The following is a 26,587-nucleotide window of genomic DNA, read 5'->3' as shown; positions in this document are numbered from 1 at the left end:
GTTCTGCTGTGAGTCAAAGATTTTCGAATCGGACGAAAAACAGATAGTGAATTGTAACGTTCAGGGCCACCTAATGACGATGGATCACTCAAATTGCTTCCCGATTCAATACATCGTCCTCCGGCCGACATGTCTCCATGGGTCTATTGCTGCCTTGGCACCTAATGGCCGTTCTGCTGTGAGTCAAAGATTTTCGAATCGGACGAAAAACTGATAGTGAATTATAACATTCAGGGCCACCTAATGACGATGGACCACGGAAATTAAGTCCCGATTCAATACATCGTCCTCCAGCCGAGTTGACTCCATGGGTCTATTGCTGCCTCGGGCACCTTATGGCCGTTCTGCTGTGAATCTAGATTATCGAATGGGACGAAAAACTGATAGTGAATTGTAACGTTCAGGGCCACCTAATGACGATGGATCACTCAAATTGCGTCCCGATTCAATACATCGTCCCCAACCGACTTGTCTCCATGGGTCTATTGCTGCCTCGGGCACCTTATGGCCGTTCTGCTGTGAGTCTAGATTATCGAATGGGACGAAAAACTGATAGTGAATTGTAACGTTGAGGGCCACCTAATTACGATGGATCACTCAAATTGCGTCCTGATTCAATACATCGTCCTCCAGCAGACATGTCTCCATGGGTCGATTGCTGCCTCGGGCACCTTATGGCCGTTCTGCTGTGAGTCAAAGATTTACGAATCGGACGAAAAACTGATAGTGATTTGTAACATTCAGGGCCACCTAATGACGATGGACCACACAAATTGCGTCCCGATTCAGTACATCGTCCACTAGCCGACTTGACTCCATGGGACTATTGCTGTCTCGGGCACCTTATGGCCGTTCTGCTGTGAGTCTAGATTATAGAATGGGATGAAAAACTGATAGTGAATTGCAACGTTCAGGGCCACCTAATGACGATGGATCACTCAAATTGCGTCCCGATTCAATACATCGTCCTCCAGCAGACTTATCTCCATGGGTCTATTGCTGCCTCGGGCACCTTATGGCAGGCCTGCTGTGACTCAAAGATTTTCGAATCGGACGAAAAACTGATATTGAATTGTAACGTTCAGGGCCACCTAATGACGATGGATCACTCAAATTGCGTCCCGATTCAATATATCGTCCTCCAGCAGACTTGTCTCCATGGGTCTATTGTTGCCTCGGGCACCTTATGGCCGTTCTGCTGTGAGTCAAAGATTTTCGAATCGGACGAAAAACTGATAGTGAATTGTAACTTTCAGGGCAACCTAATGACGATGGATCACTCAAATTGCGTCCCGATTCAATACATCGTCCTCCAGCCGACTTGTCTCCATGGGTCTATTGCTGCCTCGGGCACCTTATGGCCGTTCTGCTGTGAATCTAGATTATCGAATGGGACGAAAAACTGGTAGTGAATTGTAACGTTCAGGGCCACCTAATGACGATGGATCACTCAAATTGCGTCCCGATTCAATACATCGTCCTCCAGCCGACTTGTCTCCATGGGTCTATTGCTGTTTCGGGCACCTTATGGCCGTTCTGCTGTGGGTCTAGATTATCGAATGGGACGAAAAACTGATAGTGAATTGTAACTTTCAGGGCCACCTAATAACGATGGATCACTCAAATTGTGTCCCGATTCAATACATCGTCCTCCAGCAGACTTGTTTCCATGGGTAGATTGCTGCCTCGGGCACATTATGGCCGTTCTGCTGTGAGTCAAAGATTTTCGAATCGGACGAAAAACTGATAGTGATTTGTAACATTCAGGGCCACCTAATGACGATGGATCACTCAAATTGCGTCCCGATTCAATACATCGTCCACTAGCCGACTTGACTCCATGGGACTATTGCTGTCTCGGGCACCTTATGGCCGTTCTGCTGTGAGTCTAGATTATAGAATGGGATGAGAAACTGATAGTGAATTGTAACGTTCAGGGCCACCTAATGACGATGGATCACTCAAATTGCGTCCCGATTCAATACATCGTCCTCCAGCAGACTTATCTCCATGGGTCTATTGCTGCCTCGGGCACCTTATGGCAGGCCTGCTGTGACTCAAAGATTTTCGAATCGGACGAAAAACTGATAGTGAATTGTAACGTTCAGGGCCTCCTAATGACGATGGAACACTCAAATTGCGTCCCGATTCAATACATCGTCCTCCAGCGGACTTGTCTCCATTGGTCTATTGCTGCCTCGGGCACCTAATGGCCGTTCTGCTGTGAGTCAAAGACTTTTGAATCGGACGAAAAACTGATAGTGAATTGTAACATTCAGGGCCACCTAATGACGATGGATCACTCAAATTGCGTCCCGATTCAATACACCGTCCTCCAGCAGACTTGACTCCATGGGTCTATTGCTGCCTCGGGCACCTTATGGCCGTTCTGCTGTGAATCTAGATTATCGAATGGGACGAAAAACTGGTAGTGAATTGTAACGTTCAGGGCCACCTAATGACGATGGATCACTCAAATTGCGTCCCGATTCAATACATCGTCCTCCAGCCGACTTGTCTCCATGGGTCTATTGCTGCCTCAGGCACCTTATGGCCGTTCTGCTGTGAGTCTAGATTATCGAATGGGACGAAAAACTGATAGTGAATTGTAACTTTCAGGGCCACCTAATGACGATGGATCACTCAAATTGCGTCCCGATTCAATACATCGTCCTCCAGCAGACTTGTCTCCATGGGTCGATTGCTGCCTCGGGCACCTTATGGCCGTTCTGCTGTGAGTCAAAGATTTTCGAATCGGACGAAAAACCTGATAGTGATTTGTAACATTCAGTGCCACCTAATGACGATGCACCACACAAATTGCGTCCCGATTCAGTACATCGTCCACTAGCCGACTTGCCTCCATGGGACTATTGCTGCCTCGGGCACCTTATGGCCGTTCTGCTGTGAGTCTAGATTATCGAATGGGATGAAAAACTGATAGTGAATTGTAACGTTCAGGGCCACCTAATGACGATGGATCACTCAAACTGCGTCCCGATTCAATACATCGTCCTCCAGCAGGCTTGTCTCCATGGGTCTATTGCTGCCTCGGGCACCTTATGGCAGTATTGCTGAGACTCAAAGATTTTCGAATCGGACGAAAAACTGATAGTGAATTGTAACGGTCAGGGCCTCCTAATGACGATGGAACACTCAAATTGCGTCCCGATTCAATACATCGTCCTCCAGCAGAATTGTCTCCATGCGTCTATTGCTGCCTCGGGCACCTTATGGCCGTTCTGCTGTGAGTCAAAGATTTTCGAATCGGACGAAAAACTGATAGTGAATTGTAACTTTCAGGGCCTCCTAATGACGATGGAACACTCAAATTGCGTCCCGATTCAATACATCGTCCTCCAGCAGACTTGTCTCCATGGGTCTATTGCTGCCTCGGGCACCTTATGGCCGTTCTGCTGTGAGTCAAAGATTTTCGAATCGGACGAAAATCTGATAGTGAATTGTAACGTTCAGGGCCACCTAATGACGATGGATCACTCAAATTGCGTCCCGATTCAATACGTTGTCCTCCAGCAGACTGTCTCCATGGGTCTATTGCAGCCTCGGGCACCTTATGGCCGTTCAGCTGTGAGTCAAAGATTTTCGAATCGGACGAAAAACTGATAGTGAATTGTAACATTCACGGCCACCTAATGACGATTTACCACGCAAATTGCGTCCCGATTCAATACATCGTCCTCCAGCCGAGTTGACTCCATGGGTCTATTGCTGCCTCGGGCACCTTATGGCCGTTCTGCTGTGAATCTAGATTATCGAATGGGACGAAAAACTGATAGTGAATTGTAACGTTCAGGGCCACCTAATGACGATGGATCACTCAAATTGCGTCCCGATTCAATACACCGTCCACAGCCGACTTGTCTCCATGGGTCTATTGCTGGCTCTGGCACCTTATGGCCGTTCTGCTGTGAGTCTAGATTATCGAATGGGACGAAAAACTGATAGTGAATTGTAACGTTGAGGGTCACCTAATTACGATGGATCACTCAAATTGCGTCCTGAATCAATACATCGTCCTCTAGCAGACTTGTCTCCATGGGTCGATTGCTGCTTCGGGCACATTATGGCCGTTCTGCTGTGAGTCAAAGATTTTCGAATCGGACGAAAAACTGATAGTGATTTGTAACATTCAGGGCCACCTAATGACGATGGACCACACAAATTGCGTCCCGATTCAGTACATCGTCCACTAGCCGACTTGACTCCATGGGACTATTGCTGTCTCGGGCACCATATGGCCGTTCTGCTGTGAGTCTAGATTATAGAATGGGATGAAAAACTGATAGTGAATTGTAACGTTCAGGGCCACCTAATGACGATGGATCACTCAAATTGCGTCCCGATTCAATACATGGTCCTCCAGCAGACTTATCTCCATGGGTCTATTGCTGCCTCGGGCACCTTATGGCAGGCCTGCTGTGACTCAAAGATTTTCGAATCGGACGAAAAACTGATAGTGAATTGTAACGTTCAGGGCCTCCTAATGACGATGGAACACTCAAATTGCGTCCCGATTCAATACATCGTCCTCCAGCAGACTTGTCTCCATGGGTCTATTGCTGCCTCGGGCACCTTATGGCCGTTCTGCTGTGAGTCAAAGATTTTCGAATCGGACGAAAAACTGATAGTGAATTGTAACATTCAGGGCCAGCTATTGACGATGGACCACACAAATTGCGTCCCGATTCAGTACATCGTCCTCCAGTTGACCTGACTCCATGGGTCTATTGCTGCCTCAGGCACCTTATGGCCGTTCTGCTGTGAGTCTAGATTATCGAATGGGACGAAAAACTGATAGTGAATTGTAACGTTCAGGGCCACCTAATATCGATGGATCACTCAAATTCCGTCCCGATTCAATACATCGTCCTCCAGCAGACTTGTCTCCATGGGTCTATTGCTGCCTCGGGCACCTTATGGCCGTTCTGCTGTGAGTCAAAGATTTTCGAATCGGACGAAAAACTGATAGTGAATTGTAACTTTCTGGGCAACCTAATGACGATGGATCACTCAAATTGCGTCCCGATTCAATACATCGTCCTCCAGCCGACTTGTCTCCATGAGTCTATTGCTGCCTCGGGCACCTTATGGCCGTTCTGCTGTGAGTCAAAGATTTTTGAATCGGACGAAAAACTGATAGTAAATTGGAACGTTCAGGGCCTCCTAATGACGATGGAACACTCAAATTGCGTCCCGATTCAATACATCGTCCTCCAGCGGACTTGTCTCCATTGGTCTATTGCTGCCTCTGGCACCTAATGGCCGTTCTGCTGTGAGTCAAAGACTTTCGAATCGGACGAAAAACTGAAAGTCAATTGTAACATTCAGGGCCACATAATGACGATGGACCACGCAAATTGCGTCCCGATTTAATACATCGTTCTCCAGCCGAGTTGACTCCATGGGTCTATTGCTGCCTCGGGCACCTTATGGCCGTTCTGCTGTGAATCTAGATTATCGAATGGGACGAAAAACTGGTAGTGAATTGTAACGTTCAGGGCCACCTAATGACGATGGATCACTCAATTTGCGTCCCGATTCAATACATCGTCCTCCAGCAGACTTAACTCCATGGGTCTATTGCTGCCTCGGGCACCTTATGGCAGGCCTGCTGTGACTCAAAGATTTTCGAATCGGACGAAAAACTGATAGTGAATTGTAACGTTGAGGGCCTCCTAATGACGATGGAACACTCAAATTGCGTCCCGATTCAATACATCGTCCTCCAGCAGACTTGTCTCCATGCGTCTATTGCTGCCTCGGGCACCTTATGGCCGTTCTGCTGTGAGTCAAAGATTTTCGAATGGGACGAAAAACTGATAGTGAATTGTAATTTCAGGGCCTCCTAATGACGATGGAACACTCAAATTGCGTCCCGATTCAATACATCGTCCTCCAGCAGACTTGTTTCCATGGGTCTATTGCTGCCTCGGGCACCTTATGGCCGTTCTGCTGTGAGTCAAAGATTTTCGAATCGGACGAAAAACAGATAGTGAATTGTAACGTTCAGGGCCACCTAATGACGATGGATCACTCAAATTGCTTCCCGATTCAATACATCGTCCTCCGGCCGACATGTCTCCATGGGTCTATTGCTGCCTTGGCACCTAATGGCCGTTCTGCTGTGAGTCAAAGATTTTCGAATCGGACGAAAAACTGATAGTGAATTATAACATTCAGGGCCACCTAATGACGATGGACCACGCAAATTAAGTCCCGATTCAATACATCGTCCTACAGCCGAGTTGACTCCATGGGTCTATTGCTGCCTCGGGCACCTTATGGCCGTTCTGCTGTGAATCTAGATTATCGAATGGGACGAAAAACTGATAGTGAATTGTAACGTTCAGGGCCACCTAATGACGATGGATCACTCAAATTGCGTCCCGATTCAATACATCGTCCCCAACCGACTTGTCTCCATGGGTCTATTGCTGCCTCGGGCACCTTATGGCCGTTCTGCTGTGAGTCTAGATTATCGAATGGGACGAAAAACTGATAGTGAATTGTAACGTTGAGGGCCACGTAATTACGATGGATCACTCAAATTGCGTCCTGATTCAATACATCGTCCTCCAGCAGACATGTCTCCATGGGTCGATTGCTGCCTCGGGCACATTATGGCCGTTCTGCTGTGAGTCAAAGATTTACGAATCGGACGAAAAACTGATAGTGATTTGTAACATTCAGGGCCACCTAATGACGATGGACCACACAAATTGCGTCCCGATTCAGTACATCGTCCACTAGCCGACTTGACTCCATGGGACTATTGCTGTCTCGGGCACCTTATGGCCGTTCTGCTGTGAGTCTAGATTATAGAATGGGATGAAAAACTGATAGTGAATTGCAACGTTCAGGGCCACCTAATGACGATGGATCACTCAAATTGCGTCCCGATTCAATACATCGTCCTCCAGCAGACTTATCTCCATGGGTCTATTGCTGCCTCGGGCACCTTATGGCAGGCCTGCTGTGACTCAAAGATTTTCGAATCGGACGAAAAACTGATATTGAATTGTAACGTTCAGGGCCACCTAATGACGATGGATCACTCAAATTGCGTCCCGATTCAATATATCGTCCTCCAGCAGACTTGTTTCCATGGGTCTATTGTTGCCTCGGGCACCTTATGGCCGTTCTGCTGTGAGTCAAAGATTTTCGAATCGGACGAAAAACTGATAGTGAATTGTAACTTTCAGGGCAACCTAATGACGATGGATCACTCAAATTGCGTCCCGATTCAATACATCGTCCTCCAGCCGACTTGTCTCCATGGGTCTATTGCTGCCTCGGGCACCTTATGGCCGTTCTGCTGTGAATCTAGATTATCGAATGGGACGAAAAACTGGTAGTGAATTGTAACGTTCAGGGCCACCTAATGACGATGGATCACTCAAATTGCGTCCCGATTCAATACATCGTCCTCCAGCAGACTTATCTCCATGGGTCTATTGCTGCCTCGGGCACCTTATGGCAGGCCTGCTGTGACTCAAAGATTTTCGAATCGGACGAAAAACTGATAGTGAATTGTAACGTTCAGGGCCTCCTAATGACGATGGAACACTCAAATTGTGTCCCGATTCAATACATCGTCCTCCAGCAGACTTGACTCCATGGGTCTATTGCTGCCTCGGGCACCTAATGGCCGTTCTGCTGTGAGTCAAAGACTTTTGAATCGGACGAAAAACTGATAGTGAATTGTAACATTCAGGGCCACCTAATGACGATGGATCACTCAAATTGCGTCCCGATTCAATACACCGTCCTCCAGCAGACTTGACTCCATGGGTCTATTGCTGCCTCGGGCACCTTATGGCCGTTCTGCTGTGAATCTAGATTATCGAATGGGACGAAAAACTGGTAGTGAATTGTAACGTTCAGGGCCACCTAATGACGATGGATCACTCAAATTGCGTCCCGATTCAATACATCGTCCTCCAGCCGACTTGTCTCCATGGGTCTATTGCTGCCTCAGGCACCTTATGGCCGTTCTGCTGTGAGTCTAGATTATCGAATGGGACGAAAAACTGATAGTGAATTGTAACTTTCAGGGCCACCTAATGACGATGGATCACTCAAATTGCGTCCCGATTCAATACATCGTCCTCCAGCAGACTTGTCTCCATGGGTCGATTGCTGCCTCGGGCACCTTATGGCCGTTCTGCTGTGAGTCAAAGATTTTCGAATCGGACGAAAAACCTGATAGTGATTTGTAACATTCAGTGCCACCTAATGACGATGGACCACACAAATTGCGTCCCGATTCAGTACATCGTCCACTAGCCGACTTGACTCCATTTGACTATTGCTGCCTCGGGCACCTTATGGCCGTTCTGCTGTGAGTCTAGATTATCGAATGGGATGAAAAACTGATAGTGAATTGTAACGTTCAGGGCCACCTAATGACGATGGATCACTCAAATTGCGTCCCGATTCAATACATCGTCCACTAGCCGACTTGACTCCATGGGACTATTGCTGTCTCGGGCACCTTATGGCCGTTCTGCTGTGAGTCTAGATTATAGAATGGGATGAGAAACTGATAGTGAATTGTAACGTTCAGGGCCACCTAATGACGATGGATCACTCAAATTGCGTCCCGATTCAATACATCGTCCTCCAGCAGACTTATCTCCATGGGTCTATTGCTGCCTCGGGCACCTTATGGCAGGCCTGCTGTGACTCAAAGATTTTCGAATCGGACGAAAAACTGATAGTGAATTGTAACGTTCAGGGCCTCCTAATGACGATGGAACACTCAAATTGCGTCCCGATTCAATACATCGTCCTCCAGCGGACTTGTCTCCATTGGTCTATTGCTGCCTCGGGCACCTAATGGCCGTTCTGCTGTGAGTCAAAGACTTTTGAATCGGACGAAAAACTGATAGTGAATTATAACATTCAGGGCCACCTAATGACGATGGATCACTCAAATTGCGTCCCGATTCAATACACCGTCCTCCAGCAGACTTGACTCCATGGGTCTATTGCTGCCTCGGGCACCTTATGGCCGTTCTGCTGTGAATCTAGATTATCGAATGGGACGAAAAACTGGTAGTGAATTGTAACGTTCAGGGCCACCTAATGACGATGGATCACTCAAATTGCGTCCCGATTCAATACATCGTCCTCCAGCCGACTTGTCTCCATGGGTCTATTGCTGCCTCAGGCACCTTATGGCCGTTCTGCTGTGAGTCTAGATTATCGAATGGGAAGAAAAACTGATAGTGAATTGTAACTTTCAGGGCCACCTAATGACGATGGATCACTCAAATTGCGTCCCGATTCAATACATCGTCCTCCAGCAGACTTGTCTCCATGGGTCGATTGCTGCCTCGGGCACCTTATGGCCGTTCTGCTGTGAGTCAAAGATTTTCGAATCGGACGAAAAACCTGATAGTGATTTGTAACATTCAGTGCCACCTAATGACGATGGACCACACAAATTGCGTCCCGATTCAGTACATCGTCCACTAGCCGACTTGACTCCATTTGACTATTGCTGCCTCGGGCACCTTATGGCCGTTCTGCTGTGAGCCTAGATTATCGAATGGGATGAAAAACTGATAGTGAATTGTAACGTTCAGGGCCACCTAATGACGATGGATCACTCAAATTGCGTCCCGATTCAATACATCGTCCTCCAGCCGACTTGTCTCCATGGGTCTATTGCTGCCTCAGGCACCTGATGGCCGTTCTGCTGTGAGTCTAGATTATCGAATGGGACGAAAAACTGATAGTGAATTGTAACTTTCAGGGCCACCTAATGACGATGGATCACTCAAATTGCGTCCCGATTCAATACATCGTCCTCCAGCAGACTTGTCTCCATGGGTCTATTGCTGCCTCGGGCACCTTATGGCAGTAGTGCTGTGACTCAAAGATTTTCGAATCGGACGAAAAACTGATAGTGAATTGTAACGTTCAGGGCCTCCTAATGACGATGGAACACTCAAATTGCGTCCCGATTCAATACATCGTCCTCCAGCAGACTTGTCTCCATGCGTCTATTGCTGCCTCGGGCACCTTATGGCCGTTCTGCTGTGAGTCAAAGATTTTCGAATCGGACGAAAAACTGATAGTGAATTGTAACTTTCAGGGCCTCCTAAAGACGATGGAACACTCAAATTGCGTCCCGATTCAATACATCGTCCTCCAGCAGACTTGTCTCCATGGGTCTATTGCTGCCTCGGGCACCTTATGGCAGGCCTGCTGTGACTCAAAGATTTTCGAATCGGACGAAAAACTGATATTGAATTGTAACGTTCAGGGCCACCTAATGACGATGGATCACTCAAATTGCGTCCCGACTCAATATATCGTCCTCCAGCAGACTTGTTTCCATGGGTCTATTGTTGCCTCGGGCACCTTATGGCCGTTCTGCTGTGAGTCAAAGATTTTCGAATCGGACGAAAAACTGATAGTGAATTGTAACTTTCAGGGCAACCTAATGACGATGGATCACTCAAATTGCGTCCCGATTCAATACATCGTCCTCCAGCCGACTTGTCTCCATGGGTCTATTGCTGCCTCGGGCACCTTATGGCCGTTCTGCTGTGAATCTAGATTATCGAATGGGACGAAAAACTGGTAGTGAATTGTAACGTTCAGGGCCACCTAATGACGATGGATCACTCAAATTGCGTCCCGATTCAATACATCGTCCTCCAGCAGACTTATCTCCATGGGTCTATTGCTGCCTCGGGCACCTTATGGCAGGCCTGCTGTGACTCAAAGATTTTCGAATCGGACGAAAAACTGATAGTGAATTGTAACGTTCAGGGCCTCCTAATGACGATGGAACACTCAAATTGTGTCCCGATTCAATACATCGTCCTCCAGCAGACTTGACTCCATGGGTCTATTGCTGCCTCGGGCACCTAATGGCCGTTCTGCTGTGAGTCAAAGACTTTTGAATCGGACGAAAAACTGATAGTGAATTGTAACATTCAGGGCCACCTAATGACGATGGATCACTCAAATTGCGTCCCGATTCAATACACCGTCCTCCAGCAGACTTGACTCCATGGGTCTATTGCTGCCTCGGGCACCTTATGGCCGTTCTGCTGTGAATCTAGATTATCGAATGGGACGAAAAACTGGTAGTGAATTGTAACGTTCAGGGCCACCTAATGACGATGGATCACTCAAATTGCGTCCCGATTCAATACATCGTCCTCCAGCCGACTTGTCTCCATGGGTCTATTGCTGCCTCAGGCACCTTATGGCCGTTCTGCTGTGAGTCTAGATTATCGAATGGGACGAAATACTGATAGTGAATTGTAACTTTCAGGGCCACCTAATGACGATGGATCACTCAAATTGCGTCCCGATTCAATACATCGTCCTCCAGCAGACTTGTCTCCATGGGTCGATTGCTGCCTCGGGCACCTTATGGCCGTTCTGCTGTGAGTCAAAGATTTTCGAATCGGACGAAAAACCTGATAGTGATTTGTAACATTCAGTGCCACCTAATGACGATGGACCACACAAATTGCGTCCCGATTCAGTACATCGTCCACTAGCCGACTTGACTCCATTTGACTATTGCTGCCTCGGGCACCTTATGGCCGTTCTGCTGTGAGTCTAGATTATCGAATGGGATGAAAAACTGATAGTGAATTGTAACGTTCAGGGCCACCTAATGACGATGGATCACTCAAATTGCGTCCCGATTCAATACATCGTCCACTAGCCGACTTGACTCCATGGGACTATTGCTGTCTCGGGCACCTTATGGCCGTTCTGCTGTGAGTCTAGATTATAGAATGGGATGAGAAACTGATAGTGAATTGTAACGTTCAGGGCCACCTAATGACGATGGATCACTCAAATTGCGTCCCGATTCAATACATCGTCCTCCAGCAGACTTATCTCCATGGGTCTATTGCTGCCTCGGGCACCTTATGGCAGGCCTGCTGTGACTCAAAGATTTTCGAATCGGACGAAAAACTGATAGTGAATTGTAACGTTCAGGGCCTCCTAATGACGATGGAACACTCAAATTGCGTCCCGATTCAATACATCGTCCTCCAGCGGACTTGTCTCCATTGGTCTATTGCTGCCTCGGGCACCTAATGGCCGTTCTGCTGTGAGTCAAAGACTTTTGAATCGGACGAAAAACTGATAGTGAATTGTAACATTCAGGGCCACCTAATGACGATGGATCACTCAAATTGCGTCCCGATTCAATACACCGTCCTCCAGCAGACTTGACTCCATGGGTCTATTGCTGCCTCGGGCACCTTATGGCCGTTCTGCTGTGAATCTAGATTATCGAATGGGACGAAAAACTGGTAGTGAATTGTAACGTTCAGGGCCACCTAATGACGATGGATCACTCAAATTGCGTCCCGATTCAATACATCGTCCTCCAGCCGACTTGTCTCCATGGGTCTATTGCTGCCTCAGGCACCTTATGGCCGTTCTGCTGTGAGTCTAGATTATCGAATGGGACGAAAAACTGATAGTGAATTGTAACTTTCAGGGCCACCTAATGACGATGGATCACTCAAATTGCGTCCCGATTCAATACATCGTCCTCCAGCAGACTTGTCTCCATGGGTCGATTGCTGCCTCGGGCACCTTATGGCCGTTCTGCTGTGAGTCAAAGATTTTCGAATCGGACGAAAAACCTGATAGTGATTTGTAACATTCAGTGCCACCTAATGACGATGGACCACACAAATTGCGTCCCGATTCAGTACATCGTCCACTAGCCGACTTGACTCCATTTGACTATTGCTGCCTCGGGCACCTTATGGCCGTTCTGCTGTGAGCCTAGATTATCGAATGGGATGAAAAACTGATAGTGAATTGTAACGTTCAGGGCCACCTAATGACGATGGATCACTCAAATTGCGTCCCGATTCAATACATCGTCCTCCAGCAGACTTGTCTCCATGGGTCTATTGCTGCCTCGGGCACCTTATGGCAGTAGTGCTGTGACTCAAAGATTTTCGAATCGGACGAAAAACTGATAGTGAATTGTAACGTTCAGGGCCTCCTAATGACGATGGAACACTCAAATTGCGTCCCGATTCAATACATCGTCCTCCAGCAGACTTGTCTCCATGCGTCTATTGCTGCCTCGGGCACCTTATGGCCGTTCTGCTGTGAGTCAAAGATTTTCGAATCGGACGAAAAACTGATAGTGAATTGTAACTTTCAGGGCCTCCTAAAGACGATGGAACACTCAAATTGCGTCCCGATTCAATACATCGTCCTCCAGCAGACTTGTCTCCATGGGTCTATTGCTGCCTCGGGCACCTTATGGCCGTTCTGCTGTGAGTCAAAGATTTTCGAATCGGACGAAAAACTGATAGTTAATTGTAACGTTCAGGGCCACCTAATGACGATGGATCACTCAAATTGCGTCCCGATTCAATACATCGTCCTCCAGCCGAAATGTCTCCATGGGTCTATTGCTGCCTTGGCACCTAATGGCCGTTCTGCTGTGAGTCAAAGATTTTCGAATCGGACGAAAAACTGATAGTGAATTGTAACGTTCAGGGCCACCTAATGACGATGGATCACTCAAATTGCGTCCCGCTTCAATACATTGTCCTCCAGCAGACTGTCTCCATGGGTCTATTGCAGCCTCGGGCACCTTATGGCCGTTCAGCTGTGACTCAAAGATTTTCGAATCGGACGAAAAACTGATAGTGAATTGTAACATTCAGTGCCACCTAATGACGATGGACCACACAAATTGCGTCCCGATTCAGTACATCGTCCACTAGCCGACTTGACTCCATTTGACTATTGCTGCCTCGGGCACCTTATGGCCGTTCTGCTGTGAGTCTAGATTATCGAATGGGATGAAAAACTGATAGTGAATTGTAACGTTCAGGGCCACCTAATGACGATTGATCACTCAAATTGCGTCCCGATTCAATACATCGTCCACTAGCCGACTTGACTCCATGGGACTATTGCTGTCTCGGGCACCTTATGGCCGTTCTGCTGTGAGTCTAGATTATAGAATGGGATGAGAAACTGATAGTGAATTGTAACGTTCAGGGCCACCTAATGACGATGGATCACTCAAATTGCGTCCCGATTCAATACATCGTCCTCCAGCAGACTTATCTCCATGGGTCTATTGCTGCCTCGGGCACCTTATGGCAGGCCTGCTGTGACTCAAAGATTTTCGAATCGGACGAAAAACTGATAGTGAATTGTAACGTTCAGGGCCTCCTAATGACGATGGAACACTCAAATTGCGTCCCGATTCAATACATCGTCCTCCAGCAGACTTGTCTCCATGCGTCTATTGCTGCCTCGGGCACCTTATGGCCGTTCTGCTGTGAGTCAAAGATTTTCGAATCGGACGAAAAACTGATAGTGAATTGTAACGTTCAGGGCCACCTAATGACGATGGATCACTCAAATTGCGTCCCGATTCAATACATCGTCCTCCAGCCGAAATGTCTCCATGGGTCTATTGCTGCCTTGGCACCTAATGGCCGTTCTGCTGTGAGTCAAAGATTTTCGAATCGGACGAAAAACTGATAGTGAATTGTAACGTTCAGGGCCACCTAATGACGATGGATCACTCAAATTGCGTCCCGCTTCAATACATTGTCCTCCAGCAGACTGTCTCCATGGGTCTATTGCAGCCTCGGGCACCTTATGGCCGTTCAGCTGTGACTCAAAGATTTTCGAATCGGACGAAAAACTGATAGTGAATTGTAACGTTCAGGGCCTCCTAATGACGATGGATCACTAAAATTGCGTCCCGATTCAATACATCGTACTCCAGCCGACTTGACTCCATGGGTCTATTGCTGCCTCGGGCACCTTATGGCCGTTCTGCTGTGAGTCTAGATTATCGAATGGGACGAAAAACTGATAGTGAATTGTAACGTTCAGGGCCACCTAATGACGATGGATCACTCAAATTGCGTCCCGATTCAATACATCGTCCTCCAGCCGATCACTCAAATTGCTTCCCGATTCAATACATCGTCCTCCAGCCGACTTGACTCCATGGGTCTATTGCTGCCACGGGCACCTTATGGCCGTTCTGCTGTGAGTCTAGATTATCGAATGGGACGAAAAACTGATAGTGAATTGTAACGTTCAGGGCCTCCTAATGACGATGGATCACTCAAATTGCGTCCCGATTCAATACATCGTCCTATAGCAGACATGTCTCCATGGGTCGATTGCTGCCTCGGGCACCTAAGGCCGTTCTGCTGTGAGTCAAAGATTTTCGAGTCGGACGAAAAACTGATAGTGAGTTGTAACATTCAGGGCCACCTAATGACGATGGACCACGCAAATTGCGTCCCGATTCAATACATCGTCCTCCAGCCGAGTTGACTCCATGGGTCTATTGCTGCCACGGGCACCTTATGGCCGTACTGCTGTGAATCTAGATTATCGAATGGGACGAAAAACTGATAGTGAATTGTAACGTTCAGGCCACCTAATGATGATGGATCACTCAAATTGCGTCCCGATTCAATACATCGTCCCCAGCCGACTTGTCTCCATGGGTCTATTGCTGCCTCGGGCACCTTATGGCCGTTTTGCTGTGAGTCTAGATTATCGAATGGGACGAAAAACTGATAGTGAATTGTAACGTTCAGGGCCACCTAATGACGATGGATCACTCAAATTGCGTCCTGATTCAATACATCGTCCTCCAGCAGACTTGACTCCATGGGTCTATTGCTGCCTCGGGCACCTTATGGCCGTTCTGCTGTGAGTCAAAGATTTTCGAATCGGACGAAAAACTGATAGTGAATTGTAACTTTCTGGGCACCTAATGACGATGGATCACTCAAATTGCGACCCGATTCAATACATCGTCCTCGAGCAGACTTGTCTCCATGGGTCGATTGCTGCCTCGGGCACCTTATGGCCGTTCTGCAGTGAGTCAAAGATTTTCGAATCGGACGAAAAACTGATATTCATTTGTAACATTCAGGGCCACCTAATGACGATGGACCACACAAATTGTATCCCGATTCAGTACATCGTCCACTAGCCGACTCGACTCCTTGGGACTATTGCTGCCTCGGGCACCTTATTGCCGTTCTGCTGTGAGTCTAGATTATAGAATGGGATGAAAAACTGATAGTGAATTGTAACGTTCAGGACCACCTAATGACGATGGATCACTCAAATTGCGTCCCGATTCAATACATCGTCCTCCAGCAGACTTGTCTCCATGGGTCTATTGCTGCCTCGGGCACCTTATGGCAGGCCTGCTGTGACTCAAAGATTTTCGAATCGGACGAAAAACTGATAGTGAATTGTAACGTTCAAGGCCTCCTAATGACGATGGAACACTCAAATTGCGTCCCGATTTAATACATCGTCCTCCAGCAGACTTGTCTCCATGCGTCTATTGCTGCCTCGGGCACCTTATGGCCGTTCTGCTGTGAGTCAAAGATTTACGAATCGGACGAAAAACTGATAGTGAATTGTAACGTTCAAGGCCACCTAATGACGATGGATCACTCAAATTGCGTCCCGATTCAATACATCGTCCTCCAGCGGACTTGTCTCCATGGGTCTATTGCTGCCTCGGGCACCTTATGGCCGTTCTGCTGTGAGTCTAGATTATCGAATGGGACGAAAAACTGATAGTGAATTGTAACGTTCAGGGCCTCCTAATGACGATGGATCACTAAAATTGCGTCCCGATTCAATACATCGTACTCCAGCCGACTTGACTCCATGGGTCTATTGCTGCCTCGGGCACCTTATGGCCGTTCTGCTGTGAGTCTAGATTATCGAATGGGACGAAAATCTGATAGTGAATTGTAACGTTCAGGGCCTCCTAATGACGATGGATCACTCAAATTGCGTCCCGATTCAATACATCGTCCCCAGCCGATTTGTCTCCATGGGTCTATTGCTGCCTCGGGCACCTTATGGCCGTTCTGCTGTGAGTCTAGATTATCGAATGGAACGAAAAACTGATAGTGAATTGTAACGTTCAGGGCCACCTAATGACGATTGATCACTCAAATTGCGTCCTGATTCAATACATCGTCCTCCAGCAGACTTGACTTCATGGGTCTATTGCTGCCTCGGGCACCTTATGGCCGTTCTGCTGTGAGTCAAAGATTTTCGAATCGGACGAAAAACTGATAGTGAATTGTAACTTTCAGGGCCACCTAATGACGATGGATCACTCAAATTGCGTCCCGATTCAATACATCGTCCTCCAGCAGACTTGTCTCCATGGGTCGATTGCTGCCTTGGGCACCTTATGGCCGTTCTGCTGTGAGTGAAAGATTTTCGAATCGGACGAAAAACTGATAGTGATTTGTAACGTTCAGGGCCACCTAATGACGATGGACCACACAAATTGCGTCCCGATTCAGTACATCGTCCACTAGCCGACTTGACTCCATGGGCCTATTGCTGCCTCGGGCACCTTATGGCCGTTCTGCTGTGAGTCTAGATTATAGAATGGGATGAAAAACTGATAGTGAATTGTAACGTTCAGGGCCACCTAATGACGATGGATCACTCAAATTGCGTCCCGATTCAATACATCGTCCTCCAGCAGACTTGTCTCCATGGGTCTATTGCTGCCTCGGGCACCTTATGGCCGTTCTGCTGTGAGTCTAGATTATCGAATGGGACGAAAAACTGATAGTGAATTGTAACTTTCAGGGCCACCTAATGACGATGGATCACTCAAATTGCGTCCCGATTCAATACATCGTCCTCCAGCAGACTTGTCTCCATGGGTCGATTGCTGCCTCGGGCACCTTATGGCCGTTCTGCTGTGACTCAAAGATTTTCGAATCGGACGAAAAACCTGATAGTGATTTGTAACATTCAGTGCCACCTAATGACGATGGACCACACAAATTGCGTCCCGATTCAGTACATCGTCCACTAGCCGACTTGACTCCATTTGACTATTGCTGCCTCGGGCACCTTATGGCCGTTCTGCTGTGAGTCTAGATTATCGAATGGGATGAAAAACTGATAGTGAATTGTAACGTTCAGGGCCACCTAATGACGATGGATCACTCAAATTGCGTCCCGATTCAATACATCGTCCTCCAGCTGACTTGTCTCCATGGGTCTATTGCTGCCTCAGGCACCTTATGGCCGTTCTGCTGTGAGTCTAGATTATCGAATGGGACGAAAAACTGATAGTGAATTGTAACTTTCAGGGCCACCTTATGACGATGGATCACTCAAATTGCGTCCCGATTCAATACATCGTCCTCCAGCAGACTTGTCTCCATGGGTCTATTGCTGCCTCGGGCACCTTATGGCAGTAGTGCTGTGACTCAAAGATTTTCGAATCGGACGAAAAACTGATAGTGAATTGTAACATTCACGGCCACCTAATGACGATTTACCACGCAAATTGCGTCCCGATTCAATACATCGTCCTCCAGCCGAGTTGACTCCATGGGTCTATTGCTGCCTCGGGCACCTTATGGCCGTTCTGCTGTGAATCTAGATTATCGAATGGGACGAAAAACTGATAGTGAATTGTAACGTTCAGGGCCACCTAATGACGATGGATCACTCAAATTGCGTCCCGATTCAATACATCGTCCCCAGCCGACTTGTCTCCATGGGTCTATTGCTGCCTCGGGGACCTTATGGCCGTTCTGCTGTGAGTCTAGATTATCGAATGGGACGAAAAACTGATAGTGAATTGTAACGTTGAGGGCCACCTAATTACGATGGATCACTCAAATTGCGTCCTGAATCAATACATCGTCCTCCAGCAGACTTGTCTCCATGGGTCGATTGCTGCTTCGGGCACATTATGGCCGTTCTGCTGTGAGTCAAAGATTTTCGAATCGGACGAAAAACTGATAGTGATTTGTAACATTCAGGGCCACCTAATGACGATGGACCACACAAATTGCGTCCCGATTCAGTACATCCTCCACTAGCCGACTTGACTCCATGGGACTATTGCTGTCTCGGGCACCATATGGCCGTTCTGCTGTGAGTCTAGATTATAGAATGGGATGAAAAACTGATAGTGAATTGTAACGTTCAGGGCCACCTAATGACGATGGATCACTCAAATTGCGTCCCGATTCAATACATGGTCCTCCAGCAGACTTATCTCCATGGGGCTATTGCTGCCTCGGGCACCTTATGGCAGGCCTGCTGTGACTCAAAGATTTTCGAATCGGACGAAAAACTGATAGTGAATTGTAACGTTCAGGGCCTCCTAATGACGATGGAACACTCAAATTGCGTCCCGATTCAATACATCGTCCTCCAGCAGACTTGTCTCCATGGGTCTATTGCTGCCTCGGGCACCTTATGGCCGTTCTGCTGTGAGTCAAAGATTTTCGAATCGGACGAAAATCTGATAGTGAATTGTAACGTTCAGGGCCACCTAATGACGATGGATCACTGAAATTGCGTCCCGATTCAATACGTTGTCCTCCAGCAGACTGTCTCCATGGGTCTATTGCAGCCTCGGGCACCTTATGGCCGTTCAGCTGTGAGTCAAAGATTTTCGAATCGGACGAAAAACTGATAGTGAATTGTAACATTCACGGCCACCTAATGACGATTTACCACGCAAATTGCGTCCCGATTCAATACATCGTCCTCCAGCCGAGTTGACTCCATGGGTCTATTGCTGCCTCGGGCACCTTATGGCCGTTCTGCTGTGAATCTAGATTATCGAATGGGACGAAAAACTGATAGTGAATTGTAACGTTCAGGGCCACCTAATGACGATGGATCACTCAAATTGCGTCCCGATTCAATACATCGTCCCCAGCCGACTTGTCTCCATGGGTCTATTGCTGCCTCGGGGACCTTATGGCCGTTCTGCTGTGAGTCTAGATTATCGAATGGGACGAAAAACTGATAGTGAATTGTAACGTTGAGGGCCACCTAATTACGATGGATCACTCAAATTGCGTCCTGAATCAATACATCGGCCTCCAGCAGACTTGTCTCCATGGGTCGATTGCTGCTTCGGGCACATTATGGCCGTTCTGCTGTGAGTCAAAGATTTTCGAATCGGACGAAAAACTGATAGTGATTTGTAACATTCAGGGCCACCTAATGACGATGGACCACACAAATTGCGTCCCGATTCAGTACATCGTCCACTAGCCGACTTGACTCCATGGGCCTATTGCTGCCTCGGGCACCTTATGGCCGTTCTGCTGTGAGTCTAGATTATAGAATGGGATGAAAAACTGATAGTGAATTGTAACGTTCAGGGCCACCTAATGACGATGGATCACTCAAATTGCGTCCCGATTCAATACATCGTCCTCCAGCAGACTTGTCTCCATGGGTCTATTGCTGCCTCGGGCACCTTATGGCCGTTCTGCTGTGAGTCTAGATTATCGAATGGGACGAAAAACTGATAGTGAATTGTAACGTTCAGGGCCACCTAATGACGATGGATCTCTCAAATTGCGTCCCGATTCAATACATCGTCCTCCAGCCGACTTGGCTCCATGGGTCTATTGCTGCCTCGGGCACCTTATGGCCGTTCTGCTGTGAGTCTAGATTATCGAATGGGACGAAAAACTGATAGTGAATTGTAACGTTCAGGGCCTCCTAATGACGATGGATCACTCAAATTGCGTCCCGATTCAATACATCGTCCTCCAGCCGACTTGACTCCATGGGTCTATTGCTGCCTCGGGCACCTTATGGCCGTTCTGCTGTGAGTCTAGATTATCGAATGGGACGAAAAACTGATAGTGAATTGTAACGTTCAGGGCCACCTAATGACGATGGATCACTCAAATTGCGTCCCGATTCAATACATCGTCCTCCAGCAGACTTATCTCCATGGGTCGATTGCTGCCTCGGGCACCTAATGGCCGTTCTGCTGTGAGTCAAAGATGTTCGAATCGGACGAAAAACTGATAGTGAATTGTAACATTCAAGGCCACCTAATGACGATGGGCCACGCAAATTGCGTCCCGATTCAATACATCGTCCTCCAGCCGAGTTGACTCCATGGGTCTATTGCTGCCTCGGGCACCTTATGGCCGTTCTGCTGTGAGTCAAAGATTTTCGAATCGGACGAAAAACTGATAGTGAATTGTAACTTTCAGGGCCTCCTAATGACGATGGAACACTCAAATTGCGTCCCGATTCAATACATCGTCCTCCAGCAGACTTGTCTCCATGGGTCTATTGCTGCCTCGGGCACCTTATGGCCGTTCTGCTGTGAGTCAAAGATTTTCGAATCGGACGAAAATCTGATAGTGAATTGTAACGTTCAGGGCCACCTAATGACGATGGATCACTGAAATTGCGTCCCGATTCAATACGTTGTCCTCCAGCAGACTGTCTCCATGGGTCTATTGCAGCCTCGGGCACCTTATGGCCGTTCAGCTGTGAGTCAAAGATTTTCGAATCGGACGAAAAACTGATAGTGAATTGTAACATTCACGGCCACCTAATGACGATTTACCACGCAAATTGCGTCCCGATTCAATACATCGTCCTCCAGCCGAGTTGACTCCATGGGTCTATTGCTGCCTCGGGCACCTTATGGCCGTTCTGCTGTGAATCTAGATTATCGAATGGGACGAAAAACTGATAGTGAATTGTAACGTTCAGGGCCACCTAATGACGATGGATCACTCAAATTGCGTCCCGATTCAATACATCGTCCCCAGCCGACTTGTCTCCATGGGTCTATTGCTGCCTCGGGGACCTTATGGCCGTTCTGCTGTGAGTCTAGATTATCGAATGGGACGAAAAACTGATAGTGAATTGTAACGTTGAGGGCCACCTAATTACGATGGATCACTCAAATTGCGTCCTGAATCAATACATCGTCCTCCAGCAGACTTGTCTCCATGGGTCGATTGCTGCTTCGGGCACATTATGGCCGTTCTGCTGTGAGTCAAAGATTTTCGAATCGGACGAAAAACTGATAGTGATTTGTAACATTCAGGGCCACCTAATGACGATGGACCACACAAATTGCGTCCCGATTCAGTACATCCTCCACTAGCCGACTTGACTCCATGGGACTATTGCTGTCTCGGGCACCATATGGCCGTTCTGCTGTGAGTCTAGATTATAGAATGGGATGAAAAACTGATAGTGAATTGTAACGTTCAGGGCCACCTAATGACGATGGATCACTCAAATTGCGTCCCGATTCAATACATGGTCCTCCAGCAGACTTATCTCCATGGGGCTATTGCTGCCTCGGGCACCTTATGGCAGGCCTGCTGTGACTCAAAGATTTTCGAATCGGACGAAAAACTGATAGTGAATTGTAACGTTCAGGGCCTCCTAATGACGATGGAACACTCAAATTGCGTCCCGATTCAATACATCGTCCTCCAGCAGACTTGTCTCCATGGGTCTATTGCTGCCTCGGGCACCTTATGGCCGTTCTGCTGTGAGTCAAAGATTTTCGAATCGGACGAAAAACTGATAGTGAATTGTAACATTCAGGGCCAGCTATTGACGATGGACCACACAAATTGCGTCCCGATTCAGTACATCGTCCTCCAGTAGACCTGACTCCATGGGTCTATTGCTGCCTCAGGCACCTTATGGCCGTTCCGCTGTGAGTCTAGATTATCGAATGGGACGAAAAACTGATAGTGAATTGTAACGTTCAGTGCCACCTAATGACGATGGATCACTCAAATTGCGTCCCGATTCAATACATCGTCCTCCAGCAGACTTGTCTCCATGGGTCTATTGCTGCCTCGGGCACCTTATGGCCGTTCTGCTGTGAGTCAAAGATTTTCGAATCGGACGAAAAACTGATAGTGAATTGTAACTTTCAGGGCAACCTAATGACGATGGATCACTCAAATTGCGTCCCGATTCAATACATCGTCCTCCAGCCGACTTGTCTCCATGAGTCTATTGCTGCCTCGGGCACCTTATGGCCGTTCTGCTGTGAGTCAAAGATTTTTGAATCGGACGAAAAACTGATAGTAAATTGGAACGTTCAGGGCCTCCTAATGACGATGGAACACTCAAATTGCGTCCCGATTCAATACATCGTCCTCCAGCGGACTTCTCTCCATTGGTCTATTGCTGCCTCTGGCACCTAATGGCCGTTCTGCTGTGAGTCAAAGACTTTCGAATCGGACGAAAAACTGAAAGTGAATTGTAACATTCAGGGCCACCTAATGACGATGGAACACGCAAATTGCGTCCCGATTTAATACATCGTTCTCCAGCCGAGTTGACTCCATGGGTCTATTGCTGCCTCGGGCACCTTATGGCCGTTCTGCTGTGAATCTAGATTATCGAATGGGACGAAAAACTGGTAGTGAATTGTAACGTTCAGGGCCACCTAATGACGATGGATCACTCAAATTGCGTCCCGATTAAATACATCGTCCTCCAGCCGACTTGACTCCATGGGTCTATTGCTGCCTCGGGCACCTTATGGCTGTTCTGCTGTGAGTCTAGATTAACGAATGGGACGAAAAACTGATAGTGAATTGTAACTTTCATGGCCACCTAATGACGATGGATCACTCAAATTGCGTCCCGATTCAATACATCGTCCTCCAGCAGACTTGTCTCCATGGGTCGATTGCTGCCTCGGGCACATTATGGCCGTTCTGCTGTGAGTCAAAGATTTTCGAATCGGACGAAAAACTGATAGTGATTTGTAACATTCAGGGCCACCTAATGACGATGGACCACACAAATTGCGTCCCGATTCAGTACATCGTCCACTAGCCGACTTGACTCCATGGGACTATTGCTGTCTCGGGCACGTTATGGCCGTTCTGCTGTGAGTCTAGATTATAGAATGGGATGAAAAACTGATAGTGAATTGTAACGTTCAGGGCCACCTAATGACGATGGATCACTCAAATTGCGTCCCGATTCAATACATCGTCCTCCAGCAGACTTAACTCCATGGGTCTATTGCTGCCTCGGGCACCTTATGGCAGGCCTGCTGTGACTCAAAGATTTTCGAATCGGACGAAAAACTGATAGTGAATTATAACGTTGAGGGCCTCCTAATGACGATGGAACACTCAAATTGCGTCCCGATTCAATACATCGTCCTCCAGCAGACTTGTCTCCATGCGTCTATTGCTGCCTCGGGCACCTTATGGCCGTTCTGCTGTGAGTCAAAGATTTTCGAATCGGACGAAAAACTGATAGTGAATTGTAATTTCAGGGCCTCCTAATGACGATGGAACACTCAAATTGCGTCCCGATTCAATACATCGTCCTCCAGCAGACTTGTCACCATGGGTCTATTGCTGCCTCGGGCACCTTATGGCCGTTCTGCTGTGAGTCAAAGATTTTCGAATCGGACGAAAAACAGATAGTGAATTGTAACGTTCAGGGCCACCTAATGACGATGGATCACTCAAATTGCTTCCCGATTCAATACATCGTCCTCCGGCCGACATGTCTCCATGGGTCTATTGCTGCCTTGGCACCTAATGGCCGTTCTGCTGTGAGTCAAAGATTTTCGAATCGGACGAAAAACTTATAGTGAATTATAACATTCAGGGCCACCTAATGACGATGGACCACGCAAATTAAGTCCCGATTCAATACATCGTCCTCCAGCCGAGTTGACTCCATGGGTCTATTGCTGCCTCGGGCACCTTATGGCCGTTCTGCTGTGAATCTAGATTATCGAATGGGACGAAAAACTGATAGTGAATTGTAACGTTCAGGGCCACCTAATGACGATGGATCACTCAAATTGCGTCCCGATTCAATACATCGTCCCCAGCCGACTTGTCTCCATGGGTCTATTGCTGCCTCGGGCACCTTATGGCCGTTTTGCTGTGAGTCTAGATTATCGAATGGGACGAAAAACTGATAGTGAATTGTAACGTTCAGGGCCACCTAATGACGATGGATCACTCAAATTGCGTCCTGATTCAATACATCGTCCTCCAGCAGACTTGTCTCCATGGGTCTATTGCTGCCTCGGGCACCTTATGGCAGGCCTGCTGTGACTCAAAGATTTTCGAATCGGACGAAAAACTGATAGTGAATTGTAACGTTCAAGGCCTCCTAATGACGATGGAACACTCAAATTGCGTCCCGATTTAATACATCGTCCTCCAGCAGACTTGTCTCCATGCGTCTATTGCTGCCTCGGGCACCTTATGGCCGTTCTGCTGTGAGTCAAAGATTTACGAATCGGACGAAAAACTGATAGTGAATTGTAACGTTCAAGGCCACCTAATGACGATGGATCACTCAAATTGCGTCCCGATTCAATACATCGTCCTCCAGCAGACTTGTCTCCATGGGTCTATTGCTGCCTCGGGCACCTTATGGCCGTTCTGCTGTGAGTCTAGATTATCGAATGGGACGAAAATCTGATAGTGAATTGTAACGTTCAGGGCCTCCTAATGACGATGGATCACTCAAATTGCGTCCCGATTCAATACATCGTCCCCAGCCGACTTGTCTCCATGGGTCTATTGCTGCCTCGGGCACCTTATGGCCGTTCTGCTGTGAGTCTAGATTATCGAATGGAACGAAAAACTGATAGTGAATTGTAACGTTCAGGGCCACCTAATGACGATTGATCACTCAAATTGCGTCCTGATTCAATACATCGTCCTCCAGCAGACTTGACTTCATGGGTCTATTGCTGCCTCGGGCACCTTATGGCCGTTCTGCTGTGAGTCAAAGATTTTCGAATCGGACGAAAAACTGATAGTGAATTGTAACTTTCAGGGCCACCTAATGACGATGGATCACTCAAATTGCGTCCCGATTCAATACATCGTCCTCCAGCAGACTTGTCTCCATGGGTCGATTGCTGCCTTGGGCACCTTATGGCCGTTCTGCTGTGAGTGAAAGATTTTCGAATCGGACGAAAAACTGATAGTGATTTGTAACATTCAGGGCCACCTAATGACGATGGACCACACAAATTGCGTCCCGATTCAGTACATCGTCCACTAGCCGACTTGACTCCATGGGCCTATTGCTGCCTCGGGCACCTTATGGCCGTTCTGCTGTGAGTCTAGATTATAGAATGGGATGAAAAACTGATAGTGAATTGTAACGTTCAGGGCCACCTAATGACGATGGATCACTCAAATTGCGTCCCGATTCAATACATCGTCCTCCAGCAGACTTGTCTCCATGGGTCTATTGCTGCCTCGGGCACCTTATGGCCGTTCTGCTGTGAGTCTAGATTATCGAATGGGACGAAAAACTGATAGTGAATTGTAACGTTCAGGGCCACCTAATGACGATGGATCTCTCAAATTGTGTCCCGATTCAATACATCGTCCTCCAGCCGACTTGACTCCATGGGTCTATTGCTGCCTCGGGCACCTTATGGCCGTTCTGCTGTGAGTCAAAGATTTTCGAATCGGACGAAAAACTGATAGTGAATTGTAACTTTCAGGGCCTCCTAATGACGATGGAACACTCAAATTGCGTCCCGATTCAATACATCGTCCTCCAGCAGACTTGTCTCCATGGGTCTATTGCTGCCTCGGGCACCTTATGGCCGTTCTGCTGTGAGTCAAAGATTTTCGAATCGGACGAAAATCTGATAGTGAATTGTAACGTTCAGGGCCACCTAATGACGATGGATCACTGAAATTGCGTCCCGATTCAATACGTTGTCCTCCAGCAG

The sequence above is a fragment of the Schistocerca cancellata genome, unplaced genomic scaffold (assembly GCF_023864275.1).
Source record: "Schistocerca cancellata isolate TAMUIC-IGC-003103 unplaced genomic scaffold, iqSchCanc2.1 HiC_scaffold_1114, whole genome shotgun sequence".
Lineage (NCBI taxonomy): Eukaryota > Metazoa > Arthropoda > Insecta > Orthoptera > Acrididae > Schistocerca > Schistocerca cancellata.
This window is presented reverse-complemented; position numbering follows the sequence as displayed.